The following is a 10,716-nucleotide window of genomic DNA, read 5'->3' on the forward strand; positions in this document are numbered from 1 at the left end:
AAGGGAGGCACAAAAGAAGATGGATCCTTAAGATCCTGAGAGATGTGAAAGGAAGAGTCAGAGATGCACACTGGTGGGCTGTTCGGCCGTTCGAAATCTGCCAGAGGGGACTGTGTTCTCAGCAGCAGCAATTCAGGGGTACTGAGGACGACGAGCGGGTCTCCGAATCAATGGACGCTTTCCTTTGATCCAGTAGATGTTGTTACCAGGCACCAAGGATTCACATATTTGAACCGGTGGTCATGGGCTCCTCTCGTTTTGACAGCCATCGCCCCCTACACATCCTATTATGTGTCACTCGGGTCTCCCTCCCAGAGAGGTTGGCCTTGAATTCGGGGTCTTTCCTTTCTTACCCAGCTGAATGGTCTACTGGGCCCCTCTTACGCAGAAGCAGGTTCTCTCTCAGCCTTGTTCTCTCCCCTGAGTGAATTTGGGACTCGCCACCCATTATACCACCAGCAAGAAATCCCCTCCGGGTCCTGACCCTTCCATTTCACATCCTCACTTAGAGAGGGCCGGCCACACACTTTGGACCCCTGAATCAGAGAGCTCTGGCTGGCTGACCCGATTGAGATAAAGGGGAACTCCAAGTGGGCAACCATGACAGGGTGTCATATTAAACACTGGCATCTCTCTCTCTCTCACCGGCCCCCTCGCTACAACATGGGCCCCCAACTGCCCCTCCATCTCGTTTACCTTACAAGATGCTCCACAACAAGTTCATCCTTATTTGCAGTGTGAGTCTTCATGGGCAGCATTTCCAGGGCCTGCAGCAAAGATCAAACAGAGAGAGAAAACCAAACGGCCCTGAGTGACCCCCAAAGGTACGGGAGGACTTCATTCCCATAATCCCCTTGGCCTTGCTGACTGGAATTTTAATTTGAGGCAAATGAGAACCTGACACTTGGCGGGGCTGAGGTTCTCGGTTCATGAATGGCTGGTCACACACAGGGGAGCCGAGGGGACAGCACTGCTACCTTTTCTATCGCGTCATAGACGGTGACGTTCAGTTCTTGGATGGCTGGAATCAGCTTTCTTATCTGATTAGAGGCTGCGTCCACTATGATGGTCTCCATCTTCTTCTTCAGCAGGGGACCGGCTAACTTCAGGTTCTAAGAAAGGGAAGAACAACAACATTCTTTTCAAGTGGAAAGTATGGACCAGGCCATCCGAAAGTAAAGCGAGTTTCAGGCTGCCTAAGGATCAAGAAGGAAATTTCTTGAAGTCCACTGCAATAAACCAAAAACTGGAAAAGAAAGCCATCCCTAAATTACCTAACAAGCCATCCATCCATTCAATACCAGAAGCCCCCTTGAAGGAATCCTCCACCCCAAAATGATTTTTAGTGTTGAGAAGAAACATTTAATCTTAACAAAAGTTACAGGTAATATAGACATCTATGGTGACAAACGCTGGACAACAGCACACGATATTAAAAAACGTCCATGAAGAAAATCTCACAGTACTTTATGTCATGTAATCCAGGTATCAAGCCATCCAGTCCACAGTGTTACAAAATACACCCATTTGAACTAAAATCCTGTGAAATAAGCCACTTCTAGAAAACGCTTATATGACACGAAGAAATTAAAAGTTAGGGCGGTGTGGCAGGGCCATCTATCTTAACAGCATTATAGGCCCCCGGGCAAAGCAGTGCACTGGGACCCTCACCTACTCAACCACTCAGCAAGTCACAACGTACATATATTAGCCTGGGACCTCCAGGCAACTGCCCAGCGTGCCCAGCATGCCCATGTGTGACGATGGCCCTGCGGTGTGGCCACTAGGGGGTGCTCCATATCCCCCATCCCACCCGACACAAAGGCTTGGACACAAGTGTAAAAACACAAAGAAAGGTTTACTCATGGGGAAACTTTTCTAATAAGTGTTTCCCACAGCACCAAGCACAATACAGCCAGCAAAAAGCAGGCAAACAGCAAGACTTCTCTCGCCCTCTCTCTTGGTCACTGCCTCCTCCACTCCACCACAAAAGCTTCGTCCTCATTTCTCCCAACTCGGGCTCCTTGATGTAAGGCAGCTGACTTGTTTTACGTAGCACCTGGGAGTACTTCCAGTGTCCCGTAAGTGTGGTCCAAAAGTACTTCTGGAAGAGACAGAAGCCCCAAGAAGTAGGGTTCATAAGTCCCCCTGGAGGCACCCATAGAACCCAACAGGGCTGAGTCAGCCAACTTTAAATAATAGATAGACAGATGTGAAAGGCACTATATAATAGATAGAATAGATAGATATGAAATGCTCTATATAATAGATAGATTATCTAGAGCAGATATGAAAGGCACTATATAATAGATAGATAGATAGATATGGAAGGCACTATATAATAGATAGATATGAAAGGCACTATATAATAGATAGATAGATATGAAATGCTCTATATAATAGATATATAGATATGAAATGCTCTATATAATAGATAGATAGATATGAAAGGCACTATATAATAGATAGACAGATGTGAAAGGCACTATAATAATGATAGATAGATGTGAAAGGCACTATAAGATAGATAGATGTGAAAGGCACTATATAATAGATAGATAGATAGACAGATGTGAAAGGCACTATATAATAGATAGATACTTTATTGTCCTCAGGGGGAAACTAAGATGATTAGGTTTAGAGCCGAAAGCTCTTGATTTACCAGCTGATTTATGTCCCTGTCCTCACCTATGGTCACAAGCTTTGGGTGACCGCGGCAGAAATCCCTTGTCAATCCAGTTCACATCGTCATGTGACTCATTGATACTCACAGCAGGGAGATTTCTAGAAAGCACACATGCGACGACCCAAGCCCCCATCAGCCCATGCAGACACGTGGAGGACACCCCACCCCACCCCACCCCATAACCAGGCCTATGAGGCCATCAGTGATGCCCCCCCCCCCCCTCCATTTTCTCAGCCCCCTTCCAGTCCGCACACCTTTTTAAGCCATTCCTTGTCCTTGTCTTCTGGAGGACTCCATTTGGACGCAGCCTGCACTGGATGAGAGTCTTTCAAGGCGCCAGCCAAGCATTTCCTTCTTCCAAAAACCGACTTCCAATCCTGCAGGCAGAAAACCAAAGCAGACTGAGAGGAGTGACGAAGACAGGCAGCCACTTCAAGAAAGGAACCTTTCTAAACTGAAAGGAGCAAACCAAGGCAGAATCATTTCATTCAGAGAATCTGGAGGGGCAGAACCAAGATGATGGAGGAGCCCATCACAAATCAAAAACCACAACGTGAGCTCAAGAATACCAGGATGTGTGATGCCACATGCTAAGATGGCGGAGGGGCTGGCGCACAGATGTTCAAGTGTAACGAGTGCCTCTGACATTATTTTTTAATCTTTCACTACGTAGAAAGAGGACTTGTCTGGGGGCAGCATTGGACGCACATTCTACAAAACACGTTTCAAGGACTTCTTAATACTGTTTGCTGTTGAGAGCCCACCTCTTGTACCAGAAACTCTGTTATCTCCATTCTGCATTAAAACATCAGACGAAAAGTTCTTTTTCAGCCATCTCTACGCATTACAAAGAAGTGGTGAGCAAAGCCAACTACTGCTGCAGCGTCGCTTAATGACAATTAGGGTCTTGGTAGCTGAAGCCTATTCTGCAGCGTCAGAAGCAAGGCAAGTGCCATCCCTGAATGTGCCACCTGTTGTCACACCAGGACAGAATCTATACTGGTTCATATGTCTAATGCATGTAATGTTGTGCTTTTTTTTTTTATTTAATCAATGGGAGTTTTAAATTCTTCTGGTGTAAAGACATCTGCCCAGTGCCAGTCCCATGCCAAGTGCAGCCAGGACAGGCAATAACTGATGAAGGCTGTATGGGCTGGCATCTCGGCCTGGAATGATTCACAGTTCCTTACCCAGTCAGGAAGCCAGTATAATGGAGGAGTAGGGGGCAGAAATCTGTTCAGATCATTTGCTCCATCTGGGAATTGCAGTCCCATGGGACACCTCCAGGGGGAGCTACAGGGGAGTGATGCCCTTACTTCTAGGGGCTTCCGTCAGGCAATGCTCTGGTACTGGAATTAATCCAGGGTCTGAAATAAAAGGAGACCCCTTGCCTGCCCTTGGAGGAAGGGGACAACGCTCGATGAGGAAGAGTGGGTGCAGGAAGAAGGTGCTGATCTGTTTAAATCTGCCATGTTGGACTGACACAAGCCTGCCAAGCTGCTGTTATAAATTAAATTCCACTGTATTTTAATGTGGAATTGTATCTGGCGCTTGGGGCGCCCTCTAGTGAGCACAATAGAAAGATGAATTTCATAAACGCATACAGTGCTAAGAACCTGCCTAATAAGAAGTGTGCTAGATGCAAGTTAAGGCTTACAGTTTTCAGCCTTTTTAATTACATCATATTGTATATACAGTATATTGTTTATGCTATGTATACTATTTATTTATTTTGTGTTATATTTTTTTTCACATGTTCCGAGGAGACATTCAAGTATGAATTTCACTGTAGTACATTACATATGACAAACTTGATTATAAAAGAAAACAATTTCTTCAGACTTTGGCCAGCTTTATCATCTTCTTCAGATGGCCTCGCCGATTGTTTCACAAACACACACACACACACACACACACACACACAGAGCTCTCACTTACCCCTAACAATGAATGCCACGTTGAGCTCAGGCCACTGGTGGAGTGCCACCTAGTAGAAGGTCACGTCTCCCTGCTGCCCATTTACCCCAACTGCTTACTGTGGCTGTGCGTCCTGTTCCTGTCTCGTGGCTGACACTTCTCTTCCAAATCGTCCACTGCAAGCACCCCCTGTGTGTCCCTTTCATTCTCCACCTCCTTTTTGGTCCACAGACTCACCTCAGTGTGGGTCCAGCAGTACCCCAATCTCTCCTCTACCCACTGGGCAATGGCACTCATGCTCTTCTCAACCAGCGTATACATGTGGGATGCCATTTGCCTGGTTGTGTGCCAAGATGTCTGGGATTTACTCAAAGGTTCCAAGCAGCTGAGCAGAACAACCCGTCTGTGTGGCTGCTATGGAGGCAGAGACAGAGAAACACGCTGGGCCAGTGCAGCCTGACTCTCTGCTTTTATAGGCAGCTGCCAACCTGCTGCTCAGCTGTGATTGGTGGGGCTGGTAGCCCCGCCCCTTTCAGCATGTGCCACTCTCAGAGGAGATGGACTCCTGCTGCTTAGGGTTTGTATCTTGTGTTGCATTGTAGTTTTTACTTTTGTCATGCATACGTACATTTTACAATTGTGTGTAAATTGCAGCAGATTTAGAAAGCAGTCTAGTAGGCCGACATATTTGATTACATCTTGTAGGCTGAAATCAAACAAAACAAATCACCAGGACCATCCATCCATCCAGTATCCAGTATCCAACCCACTATACCCCAACTACAGGGTCACGGGGGTCTGCCGGAGCCAATCCCAGCCAACACAGAGCACAAGGCAGGAAACAAACCCCAGGCAGGGCGCCAGCTCACAGAAGGGCATCACCAGGACCAGATCATATTTATTCCTCGAGTTCTTAAGTTCTAAATAGTGGACGCTCTAAACTCAACATTTGCTGAAGTCTTCACATGTGAGGAAGTGGATAACCTCCAGCAGTAACAGGGACTACTAAGGAGGTACTGAGGGATTTGGAGATTGTAGAGGGAGAAGAGCTGCTCTGATTAAATAAGCTGAAATCAAACAGATCACCAGGACCAGATCATATTTATCCTCGAGTTCTTAAGGAGGCTGGCGAGTACAGATATAAACCCTTGACAAATATTTTTAGGGAGTCACTGCACACTGGAGAGATTCTGAAGGACTGGAAAATGGCAAATATCATCCCATTATATAAAAAGGGTGACCGGGAAGATCCAAGCAACTATAGGCCACAAAGCTTAACAAGCATCACAGGAAAATTAATGGAAGGAATTATTAAGGATAAGATTGAGTAACACCTGGCAAGGACAGGAGTTATTAGGAACAGTCAGCATGGGGTCAGAAGAGGGAGGTCATGTTTAACCAACATGCTGGAATTCTATGAGGAGGCAACAAAGGGATACAATCAAAGTGGAGCAGACGATGATATTTATCAGGACTTTAAGAAAGCATTTGACACGGTGCCACATGAGAGGTTGGGCATCAAACTAAAAGAAGTGGCAGTTCAGGGTGATGTTTTTAGATGGGTGAAGAATTGGCTCAGACACAGGAAGCAGAGGGTGATGGTGAGAGGACCCTCATCAGAACTGGCCGATGTTAAGAGTGGTGGCCAGCAGGGGGCAGTGCTGGGGCTGCTGCTATTTTTAATATTTATAAATGATTTAGATAGGAATATAAGTAACAAGCTGGTGAAGTTTGCAGATGATACCAAGATAGGAGGATTAGAAGATAATTTGAAATCCGTTATATCATTACTGAAGGACTTGGATAGCAGACAGGTTTGGGTAGAGTTGTGGACGATGAAATTTAATGTCAGTAAATGTAAAGAATTACACAAAGGAAGTAAAAATGTGAGGTTTGAATACACAATGGGCGGTCGGAGAATCGAGAGTCCACCTTAGGAGAAGGATTTAGGAGTCATGGTGGATTCTAAGCTACTGACTTCCAGACAGTGTTCAGAAGCCATTAAGAAGGCTAACAGAATGTCAGGTTATATAGCGCCTTGACATGAGGAGTACAAGTCACAGGAGGTTCTGCTCAAGTCTTTATAACACACTGGTGAGGCCTCATCTGGCGTCCTGTGTGCAGTTTTGGTCTCCAGGCTACAAAAAGGACATAACAGCACAAGAGAAGGTCCAGAGAAGAGCGACTGGGCTGATTCAGAGGGTACAGGGGACGAGTTATGAGGAAAAATTAAAAGAGCTGAGCCTTTACAGTTTAAACAAAAGAAGATGAAGAGGAGACCTGACTGAACGGTTTAAAATTATGAAGTGAATTAGTCCAGTGGTCCGAGACAGTGACTTTAAAACAAGTTCATCAAGAACACGGGGACACAGTTGGAAGCTTGTTAAGGGCAAATTTCACACAAACATTAGGAAGTTTTTCTTCACACAAAACACAACAGACACTTGGAATAAGTGACCAAGTAGTGTGGTTGACAGTGAGACTTTAGGGACTTTCAAAACTCGACTTGGTGTTTTTTGGAAGAAATAAGTGGACAGGACTGGCGAGCTTTGTTGGGCTGAGTGGCCTTTTCTCGTCTCGCTTGTTCTAAGTGATATTCTAAGTGATACTCGGTCAGACCCCTTCATTTTCTGCACACTTTGTTGCATTACAGGTTTTATATGGATAAATTTGCCATTTTGTGTCCATCAATTTACATCCATACTGAACATGCGCTTTCCACAAAGTTTGCTAATTTAATAAAAATCTAAGACTGAAATCTCTCATTCACTACATATTCTATACTTATTAAATTTTGTGAATTTCCCCTTGGGATTAATAAAGTATCTATCTATCTTCAGACCCTTCATTCACTACACCAGGCATGTCAAACTCACTACCATTGGTGGGCCGCTTTGACTGCCATATGTGCGTCAGCGGGCCGCAGCACTGTAACAAATACTATTATACAAAGTTTCTGTAGCTTTCTTTTCAATATTGAAAACTTTAAAAAATGTAACACTTAAAGTTTAAAGAAAAGCAAACTTATTTCCGTACAACAGCGTACAATTAGAGTCTTAGCCTCTTAGCTAGGTCCTTATATTATTATATTATATTCATTGCTTATATTGGAGTCTTACAGTGTGAGATCTATTTCTTTTATCCCGACACTTGGCATCTCTTGTTAGTAACCAGTTCGTCAATATCAGGATTGAAATCTTGTGCAGCTGCAACGTTTATGAGGGTTGAAAGGTGCTCGACGGTAAGTCTTGAGCGATGTGGGGTTTTGGTAGCTTTCATTAACGAAAACAATTGCTCACAAAGGTAAGTGCTTCCAAACATTGACAGTACACTCGATGCCAACTTACGGATCTACACATACGAGGATGGCAAGTAAGCATACAAGCCTGGCACACCAACTTTGTTGTATTTTGCCTTCAGAATAGAATCTGACTGCAGTTCAGTCAACTCCATTTGGATATTCTCAGGCGCATTCTCAACGTTGTAAGAGTATGGTGACGTAAACAGCGCAAAGTCCTGTTTGTGTGAACTGAAATCACTAAAACGCTCACTGAATTCATTGCTCAGTAATTCAAGTTGGAAAACAAACCCTCCAAAAATCAAATTTTACTTTACTAACTTTTCAAAGTTTATATTGTAAAATAAGCTGATATTTAAAAAGCCCCCTGACCTACACTGATTTTACAAACTCAAAATCACAAAAATTTGTTAATAAACTCACCAACTTCTCGCATCCACTTCAGATCTTCAGCTGTAGTCTCCACTAAGTGTTCGTTACAATACTAGCACAAAATTACATAATAATTAGAGCAAGAAAACGTGAAAATATGCAAGCTATTACTACTCGTGATGGTCAGTTCTGCCCAGTGGCCAGTCTCAGCCAGTAGTGTAGCCTGCCAGGCAGCTGCAGTCTAGCACTTCAGTTGCGACGTCACGGCTCATTAACTTTGGTCAAGGCTCGTAGGGGGCAGTGTCATGCCTCGGGTATCAAGGAGCTGATGCTGCAGCTGCAACTATACTAGCAGATGATGTTTCCGGTACCATAATGCCGTGGGAAAACGCGCTTTTGCCAGAAAGGCGGAAGTAAGAAAAGTCGATAAGTAACGCCGAAGATGCAGAATGATTCAATCTCAAACGACAGTAATCATTTTGTACAAGTTCAGTGCTAACTAGGATCTGTCATGCGGGCTGCGTGTTTGACATGCCTGCACTACACAGTAGAAGTAGCTTTGGCAACAATTCCAGCCGTGTGTCTCTACAAGCTTTGTACCCCTGGATTTGGGCACTTGATTCCATTCTTCCCGGCAGATCCTCCCGAACTCTGTAAGACCAAATGGGAAGTGCCAGTAAACTTGCCATCTTCAATTCTCTTCACAGATGTTATGAGGGGTTTAAGTCTTAGCTTTGGTTTTGCCACACATGGACAATCGAAAGACTTGCCCTGAAGCCACTTTAGCATCATCTTAGGGTTATCGTTTCAGGTCATTGTTGTGCTGAAAGGTGAACTGTCACCCCAAGTTTGGTGTGAACACTGGGAGTGACTTTCCTTCAACAGCCTCTCTGTATCTGGCTGCACTGATCCTTCCCTTGATTCTGATGAGTCTCCCTCCCTAGGCAGGTGATGAGCTGGGCCTGGTCTTCAAAAGACAAAATACTTGGAGATCTGCACAGAGGGATCGATTTTTGCCTCATCAGAGCAGAGCAAACGCCAATCAGGCTGTCATATGCCGTCCATCCAGCCACTCCACCGTAAACGTGCTGCCGAGGTGGTCGTCCTTCCAACAGTTTCTCCCCCCTTAGCAGTGGACTCGGACTGAAGTTCTGTTAAGAGTGACCACTGGATTCTTAGTCACCTCCCTGACCAAGGCCCTTCTTGGCTAACTTTCGGAAAAAGTCCTGGTGCCTCCAAACTTGTTCCATTTCACAGCCACTGTGCCCCTGGGAACGCTCAAAGCATCAGATATGGTTTCATCCCCTCAGTCTGATCCACGCCTCACCACAATTCACTTGAGGAGGTCTACAGCGACTTCCCTGGGACTGCATGGGTTGTTTTTTTTGTCCTGACATGACATGTGAATTGTGGACGTTCTACAGATGGACACACGTGTGCCTTTCTACATGATGTCCAGGTGAATCAAATTACCACAGGATGATTTCAGCACACCTGGGAGAGCCAGAGCAAGGGGTCCGAATACTTATAGCAACAGGAGATTTCAGGTTCTGAACTTTTAAGAAATTTGCAAACCTTTCTGAAAACCTGACGTCACTTTGTCATTACGGGTTGGCTGAGCGTCGAAGAAGTTAGGACACGGACATCATAGCCTGGTGTTTGAGATAGAAACGCCTTAAGGCAGGTTTATACTTCACGCTCAGAACGCGTACGTGACCACATCATGGCTGCCACGTATTCCCAGCATTCATTTGACGAACCCTCTGAAATTAACGTGACGCCTGCGCAAGTTGCAGTACAACCAAAATGTCGGGGGAATGGCGCAGTGTAATAAAAGTCATAATGTGATGTCAGAGTCTCGGCTTACTATCTACACGCGACTGAAAGCTGCTATGCAGATCGGTGTGTGCGCTTCGATGTTTGATGAATGGTTGGATGTGGTGAAGCAAAATGCCGACATACAGATGCATTCGTGGTGCTTTTATATTCAAGCGTCGCATATTCCCGATCGTAATGACACGATACACTTTTAAAGTCTCACATACCATCTTCTGTGCCATCATTTTTTTCATCAGAATGTATGGCAGCGTATTTGAGCCACAGAGAAGGTGAAAAGGTATATATTTTGTGATTAAAGTGGAAATTTTGGCTTAAATCTCGAAATGTCTACGAAATGCTTACTTGATCATAAACAATGGGTCACCAACTCCGGTCCTGGAGACCACCGTGGCTGCAGGTTTTCATTCTAACCCTTTTTTTTTTTAATAAGTGCCCTACCAATTGCCAAATCAGGCGCCAAGTCTCGTTGTTAAATAAACCCGTTCTTTAATTCCATGGCTTGTTGCTGCTCTCATTGTGCAATAGCAGACATTTCCGAAATTGTTCATTTTCTCTTTCTAAGAACACTGGTCAAATGTTATGTGGACCTGAGCAGACCAACATT

Source organism: Erpetoichthys calabaricus, chromosome 16, assembly GCF_900747795.2.
Source record: "Erpetoichthys calabaricus chromosome 16, fErpCal1.3, whole genome shotgun sequence".
Taxonomy (NCBI): Eukaryota; Metazoa; Chordata; class Cladistia; order Polypteriformes; family Polypteridae; genus Erpetoichthys; species Erpetoichthys calabaricus.